The 8,495-nt window shown below is 37.3% G+C and overlaps 1 pseudogene; it reads right to left on the minus strand.

Moving 5' to 3' along the window:
* Window positions 1-6,784: 6,784 nt before the first annotated feature.
* On the minus strand, window positions 6,785-6,954 carry LOC122240699 (annotated as a pseudogene).
* Window positions 6,955-8,495: the final 1,541 nt, after the last annotated feature.

Genomic DNA, 8,495 nt, shown 5'->3' on the forward strand with positions numbered 1-8,495 from the left:
GGAAATGGGAGTGACTGCTAATGGATATGACACTTCTCAGAGAGGTGATCAAAATGCTCTAAAATTGATTATGGTGATGGTTACACAACTCTGTGACTATAATACAACCATTTAATTGTACACTTTACGTGAATTGTATGGCATGTAAATTATGTCTCAATAAAGTGGTTAAAAAAAAAAAGAGTACACAGCCAAGAAGCATCCAAGTCTGATCCAGACTTGGGCCAGGAGGATGACTTCAGGGCCAGCTCTTGTTATTACATCATCATACCATCTCTCAAACAGAACTTGGTGCACAGACATTCTCCTCACACAGGACACTATACACACCAGAAAATACCTAGAAGATTGGGTCCCACTCTAGTTCCACCTCCAAACCCTGAGAGGCCCCTGGAAAACAGGAAATGGGCATGTAAGTGAGTTAGCTATTGTAAGCTCAGAACCTGTATGCTGTCTGTTGACTTTGTTATTTTTGAGTTTCCCTTGTTTATTTTCCTTTTGGCTTCCCTGAATTTTTAGGAATGTTCCTTTGGCAAATCCTCACTAGTCCCAAACTGTGTTAGGAAGAGAAAGGAAGAAGCCTTGGTGTTTTTCCACACTCGGACCAGAGGGAAAAGGCGAGGAGGCCTGCTACCACCGCCTGAGGTCTTTGCAGACAACCCAGGCCACCAGAGTCAGCACAACCCGGACCCACCCCCTCAGGTGTACCAATGAAGAGCAAGCGAAGTTCAAGTACACTGGGGATGCTTCTGTGGCCTCACCACCATGTCTGCTCTGTGAAGAGGGCGGAAATCTTCATATTGCTCCCTTAATGACAGGGGCCGCACAGCAGAATAGAGGTCATCATCGTTGCAGCAAATTCATTTTCTTAGCATGGGAGAGTGAAGTAGAGTCCAGTTTTATTCAATTTATTTGATTAGGGAGGTGGAATTTGTAAGTTAGTATTATGTTGAAACCAGAACTAACAATACCAGTATTTTAAATGTTACTTAGTAATGATTTTGATTATACCCTGCTTCTTAAAAAAAAAAAAGGCTTATAACAGACATATTCTTGAAAGAGTTGTGTAAGTCAATCATATATTAAACATTTGAGAAAAAGAGATGCTGAAATGTTAAGAAATGTTACAGTTAATTGTTTTGATGAAAATAATCACCACTTAAAATTTTTTCTCTACACTTCTATTTCCCAAATATGTCATAATAAGTATAACTCTTAACTCTTATAATAGGGAAATATTATTTGTAAACTTAAAAATTAAAATAGCTCTCATTTTTCAATTTTCTTCTCCTCTCTCCTTCTCTCTCCTCTCTCCTTCTCTCTCCTTCTCTCTCCTCTCTCCTTCTCTCTCCTCTCTCCTCTCTTCCTCTCTCCCCTCACTCCTCCTTCTTCAAGTAGGCTTCACACCCAGCACAGAGCCCAATGTTCAAGGGGCTTGAACTCACCACCCTGAGATCAAGATCTAAGCTGAGATCAAGAATCAGATGCTTAACAGACTGAACCACCCAGGTGCCCCTCAATTTTCCACTTTTCTAATTCTTTTATATAAGCATGTATTATTTTTACAATAAAATATTTTAAAAAATCATCCCTAACTAAAGTCCTTGGTAAACTTGAATTTTTACAAACAAATTAAGGCTTAAACCAGTATTAAATGCCCCTGTTTACTTCTGTATATCCTTAATATTCAAAGTTGACACTGTCAGTAAGTACCATCCAGATGTCTGAGTGGTCAATGAGGCTTGACCATCCTTTTGAGGCTAGAAACAAGTCAAGATTGGCTGCCCTTTGGTTTTTGGATTCAGCCATTATTGAAGCCTGAATCAATATTGGTAGCTATTCATAGCCTAGCCTTTTCACCTCTGGAGAAGTCCTACAGTGCTGGCCAAAGATGTCCTCTATTATTGTGTTACTTGTGCCAAACAGGATTGTGTGCTGATTCTGTGACTCAGTGTTACAGAATGTTGCTTAAAGCTGAGCTTCTGTGGATAGCTCACTCCACTGTGGTCCTGTTTACTACACAGCAGTTGTTCATAGGTATTCCTCTTAGTCATCCTCTTGAGTCTTGCTCAGCGAATGGAGTTGCAAAATACCTTGCTCTTATGCAAGTTATGTCCTTGCACCTTTCTTGCTGGTGATCTTGTCTTGTTCGTGATGTAAGTTTGACTCAAGAATGAAGTTGATGAAAGTGTTAAGAAATTAGATATGAAGTCCAAGGAAGGCAGAAGTCATACAAACATAAAGCCTAATAAAACCTCATCTTGGCAATGTAAGTCTTTAACATATTTTGAAATTCTATGTCAGCTATGGTGACGTCATTTATACTGTACTTGCCAGTTCCCCAAAAGGCAACATAGGCCTTCCTTGGGATGTTTTCTCTTAGATTTTTCGTGCATTCTTAGGCCTTAATTAAGTTGGAGGACTGTTTTTCAGATCTGAATTGCTTACAAATCTCCTTGGCTTTATGGAGGATTTTCCTGGCGTATCTTGTCATGTCTCCTTTATATGTTATTGTTAGTCTGGCCTGACTTTTCAAAAAGGATTGCTAATGTCTGATGATTAGACATTGAAAGCTTGATAACTATGATATAATGGAAAGAACAAAATGGGGATTGGAGTCCAGGATTTTGGGCTCAACTTTCCCCCAATATTTTATTATGAAAAATTTCAAACATACGGAAAAAACAGTTGAAAGAAGGGGTGCCTGGGTGGCTCAGTCGGTTAAGCGGCCGACTTCGGCTCAGGTCATGATCTCACAGTCCGTGAGTTCGAGCCCCACATTGGGCTCTGTGCTGACAGCTCAGAGACTGGAGCCTGCTTCAGATTCTGTGTCTCCCTCTCTCTCTGACCCTCCCTCGTTCATGCTCTGTCTCTCTCTGTCTCAAAAATAAATAAACATTAAAAAAATTAAAAAAAAAACAGTTGAAAGAATTGTATGTGTATATACCTATTACACACACACACACACACACACACATTCTACAGTTAACATTCTGCTTTATTTGCTTTATCATTTACCAGTCCATCTAACCATGTGTCAGTTGATCTTATTTTTTGATCCATTTCAAAATAAGTTGCAGATATCAGGATACCAAACCCCTAAACACTTCAACCTGCATATTAATAACTAGAGCTCAATAGCTGTTTATGATTCTTTTTATTGAGGTAACATTTATATATAGTGAAATAAAAAAATCTATTGTATCCAATGAACTTTGGCAGATGACATCTCCGTAACCCAAACTTCCAACAAGAATATAGAATATTACCTCTATCCCAGAAAGTTCCCTCATAGCCTTTCTAGTCAATTCTAGTGTCTACATTTCCCAGAAGCAACTGCTATTCTGATTTCTTTTCAAAATAGATAAATTTTGCCTGTTCCAGAACTTTTTTCTAAGTGGACTCAGACTGTACGTAATGTTTCTATAAGTCTTCTTTCATTCGGCATGATGTTTTTGAGATTCATCTATGTTGTTACATATTTGTTTCAATACACTACAGTTTCTATATTCATTCTCCTGTTGATGGGTATTCAGGTTGTTTCCAGGTTTGGACCGTTATGAATAAAGCTTCTATGAGCATTCTGGTACACATTAAAAAAATTTTTTTTAATGTTTATTTATTTTGAGAGAGAGAGAGAGTGAAAAAGTGGGGTGAGAGGGCAGAAAGAGAGGGGAGAGAATCCCAAGCAGGCTCCGTGCTGTCAGCACAGAGCCTGACACAGGGCTCCATCTCATGAACCATGAGATCATGACCTGAGCTGAAATCAAGAGTTGGACACTTAACTGACTGAGCCACCCAGGCCCCACTCAAAAGTTTCTTATAAAACTAAACAACACCTCTTTTATAATCCCAAAAGGAATAAAAGCACATGTCCACAAAAAAATGTGTACCATGTGAAGCCTGATCTCACAGTTCATTGATAGAATCCCACATCAGGCTCTTTGCTGAAAGCGTGGAATTGTGATTCAAATTCTCTCCCTCCCTCTTGCTCTGTCCCTCCCCTGCTCTCTTTGTCTCAAAAGTAAATAAATAAACTTAAAAAAGAGTAAGATTTATAAGACACTGTAAAACTTTTCTCAATGTAATTATACCACTGAACACTCCACTAGCAGTATTTGAAAGTTCCAGTTGCTCCATGTCTTCATCAACATTTAGTGTTGTCAACCTTTTTAATTTGATAGGTGTACAGTGGTATTGTGTCGTGGCTTTAATTTGCATTGCCCTAATGATGAATGATTTTAAGCATCTTTTCCTGTGTATTTATCTCTCTCTCTCTCTATATATATATATATATATCTTTCTTTGTGAAGTGTCCCTCAACTGTTTTGTCCAGTTTTTAATTGGGTTGTCTGTTGTTTCATAGGTATTCTTTATATTCAAGTCTTTTGTCATATATATTATATATTACATATTATATTATATTAATTTATTATTTATGTTATTATTTAATAATATTATTTATTATTTATATTATATTATAATTGATATTATATTATTTTTTATTTTGCATTAAGTTCAGACTTCCAAAATGTCACAAAAATGGCATGGAGAATTCCCGTATACATTTTACCCATATTCCTCACATGTTAACAGTTTACCTTACTTGCTATATCAATTATTCTCTTTCAGTGTATATATGTATGTGTACATATAATATGTGTATAAGTATAGGTAGATGGATAGATATAACAATTTCTGATATATTTGAGAGTAAATTGCAGACATGATGATTTTTACTTCTAAATTCTTCAGTGTGCATTTACTTTTTTTCTTTAAAGAATATTCTCTTGGGGCACCTGGGTGGCTCAGTTGGTTAAACACCATGCTCTCACAGTTGGTGAGTTTGAGCCCCATGTTGGGCTCTGTGCTGACAGCTTGCAGCCTGCTTGAGATTTTCTGTCTCTCTCTCTCTCTCTCTCTCTCTCTCTCTCTCTTGCCCCTCTCCTGGTCTCTCTCTCTCTCTCTCCCTCTTAAAAATAAATAAATAAACCTTTTTAAAAAATAAAGAAAGAACATTATCTTACATAAAAACAGTACAATGATCAAATTTAGGAAATGAATATTGGTATAATACTATTACCTAAACTTTAACCATACTCAAAATTTATCAGTCATCCCATTAATACCCTTTATTATATCTGGGATCACATATTTCATTCAGTTATGATGTTTCTTTAGTCTCTGGTAGTCTGGAACACTTTCTCAGTATTTCTTTGCCTTTTATAACCTTGACACTTTTAGGATTACAGACTAGGTATTTTATAGAATTTTCCTCATTTTGGGTTTGTTTGATGTTTCCTCATGTTTAGATTGAGGTTATGTATTTTTTGGCAGGAATACCACAGAAGGAAAGTTGAGTCCTCCTCAGTGCATCCTATCAGGAGGTAAATGATGTCCATTTGTACCATTACTGGTACTGTTAACTTTAATCATTTGGTTAGGGTAAAATCTGCTCTATTTCTGCACTGAAAAGTTACTGTTTTTTCCTTTGTAGCTAATAGGTATCTATTAGATATATCTTTTGCAAATTCTTTTCTCACTATGTGGCTTGCTTATTCTATTCTTTTTTTAAAATTTTTAAATATTTATTTATTTTTGAGAGAGAGAGAGAGAGCACGAGCAGGGGAGGGGCAGAGAGAGGGGGAGACACAGAATCTGAAGAAGGCTCCAGACTCTGAGCTGTCAGCACAGAGCCCAATGTGGGGCTTGAACTCATAAACTGTGAGATCATGACCTGAGCCAAAGTCGGAGGGCTAATCGACTGAGCTACCCAGGCTCCCCCTGCTTGCTTATTCTATTCTTAACAATATCTTTCGAAGAGTAGAAATTTTAAATTTTGATGAAGTTGAATTCATCAACTTTTTATTGCTTTTTGTGTCCTCTGTAAGAAATATTTACCTACCCTCAAGTCATAAAGATATCCTCCCGTGGTTTTTTTTTTCTAGAAGCTATAATTATAGTTTTATTTTTTGTATTTTAGTCTCTAATCCATCTCAAATTAGTCTTTGTGAATGGTGTGAGGTAGGGGGTCAAGGTTCATTTTTTTTTTTTTCTCATATGGATATTTAGTTGTTCCAGCACCATTTGGTTGAAAATACTTTAGTTTCCCCATTGGATTGCCTTGGTACCTTCACTGAAAATCAAATAGCTGCATATATGTGGGTGTAGTTTTGAATTCTGTATTTTCTTTCTTTGTTATATTTGATTATCCTTATGTTTAGGCCCCATTTTTACACTAACTTTATAACTGGTCAATTCAACATAATCTCTCTGGGCCTCAGTTCCTTATTTACATAATGAATTATTGTAGCTACCTAATTTGTGAGGCCTCATATCTATAATATCCTATAGTTGTTGGTTCTTAGATTCTTAGCACTGCACCATTCTATTTGTGTCAATCATTTTTCAAACTGATTTTATAGCTTGCTGGTTTTGAAAGAAGTTTTATCAATGTGAGGATCTGCATGAATTCCCTCTCTTTCCCATAACTCTGGGGTCTCATTTCTGTCTCATAATTTCAGAAAAGTGGTTCCAATTATTTAATGTTGACTAGAACTAGTAACAGACCCTACTCTGTCTTCTGGTTTCTCTGGTAGAAATGTCTTATAAACAGAGACACTTGCCAAAAGTTAAGAGCAGCTATGACAATCGGGTATTCTATAAATAGGGTAACCATATATTTTATCTTTCAAATAAGTGCACTTTTGAGATTGAAAAGGATAATAATAATAATAATAACATTATTATTATTTTTTGTCCCTGAGGGAGTGGACTGTTCCTGAAATATCACAATACCTGTTTTATGTGAAGAGTAATGGGGCAAGCTGCTATTCCATCTCCCTTCTCCAAAAATCCATTTAATATATTGTTCTTGGATAGAAGGCATATCAGGTATTAAACTGATAAGAACAGATACTACACTTGATCTTGGCCAAAAGGTCAAGAAGTGATGAAAATGGGTAATTATTAATAACAGTGTCAGGACAACAAGTGTAAACCAAGAGTGCCCTGGAATGTATAGCAGCCCTGTTAATAAACCTCTTAGAACTCAATCAAAGTCATTCATTCAACAGCCATTTTTCAAAAGCCTAAGTACCAAGCTCTGTATTAGGTGTGGAGAGTCTAAGATAACTAACTGATTCCTGCACTGAAGAGCTTTCAGTATAGTTGGGGAAGCAGACAAAAAACCCAGACAACTATAGTGAGATATTTAAGTTCTATGACAGATATTTGCCCAGGGTTCCCTGTAAGGCAGGCAGGAAATATACTTGAGCTGAGGTGTTTTTTTTTTGTTTTTTTTTTTAATTTACATCCAAATTAATTAGCATATAGTGCAACAATGATTTCAGGAGTGGATTCCTTAATGCCCCTTAACCATTTAGCCCATTCCCCCTCCCACAACCCCTCCAGTAATCCTCTGCTCTCCATATTTAAGAGTCTCTTATGTTTTGTCCCCTCCCTGTTTTTATATTATTTTTGCTTCCTGTCCCTTATGTTTGTCTGTTTTGTCTCATAAAGTCCTCATATGAGTGAAGTCATGTGATATTTGCCTTTCTCTGAGTGACTAATTTCGCTTAACATAATACCCTCTAGTTCCATCCACGTAGTTGCAAATGGCAAGATTTCATTCTTTTTGATTGCTGAGTAATATTAAGCTGAGTTTTTAAAGAACAAAGTGTTGCCAAAGGATTTGCAGGAGGTGGCAGAAGGTATGTTGTAGAAGGTTTTCAGGTACCAGATGAACAATTGGGATAGTGAAAATAATAGCATTAGTAGAAAGTTAGATTTGCATAGCCTTTTAAAGAGTTGTCAAAAATTGGGATGCTTGCTTGGAGGAGAATAGAGAAACAGCAGTGTCAACATAGCCAGAGGAAATGAGAATAGCAATCCGTAAAAGAGATGAGCATTCAGCTCCTCAAACAATTTTCATGGAGGCCAATCAACAGCTGCTCCCAAGAGTGGCTTTCCACCCACTTCTCTTTTTGCATTCCCCTTGGATGACCTCATCCACTCCCAAAGTTTCAAAGGACAGTTCTTTGTTGATGCCTCTTAAATGGGTATGCTAGTCCTGGACTTTCTGCTGAACTGCATGTCTGAATATTCCCTGCTCATTGACTCAAATTCAACACGTCTATTAACATTTCTCTCCCTCCCCAGATCTGCTCTTCTTTGGTATTCTGTATTCTACAGAATGACCTCTCTGTCCACCCTATTGCTTACATATCAGAAACCCAGGAATCGTCCTATAAGTTCCCTTCTTAGTTCCATGTCCTTCTGAGTCTACCTTCCTTTGTATCACCTGAACCCCTCCCCTCCATTTCCACCTTGGTTGTGGCTCTTGTCACTTCCAATCTAGATTACTGCCAAGCCTCCTAACTCTTCTGCTTGTCACCAATCTGGTCTCCACTCAAACTATCCTCCCTCCTGCAGCCAAGGCAAGTTTCTAAAATGCACATCCAAGCACCCCCACTTCTCTGCTTAAAACCTTTAAG

Source organism: Panthera tigris, chromosome B4, assembly GCF_018350195.1.
Source record: "Panthera tigris isolate Pti1 chromosome B4, P.tigris_Pti1_mat1.1, whole genome shotgun sequence".
NCBI lineage: Eukaryota > Metazoa > Chordata > Mammalia > Carnivora > Felidae > Panthera > Panthera tigris.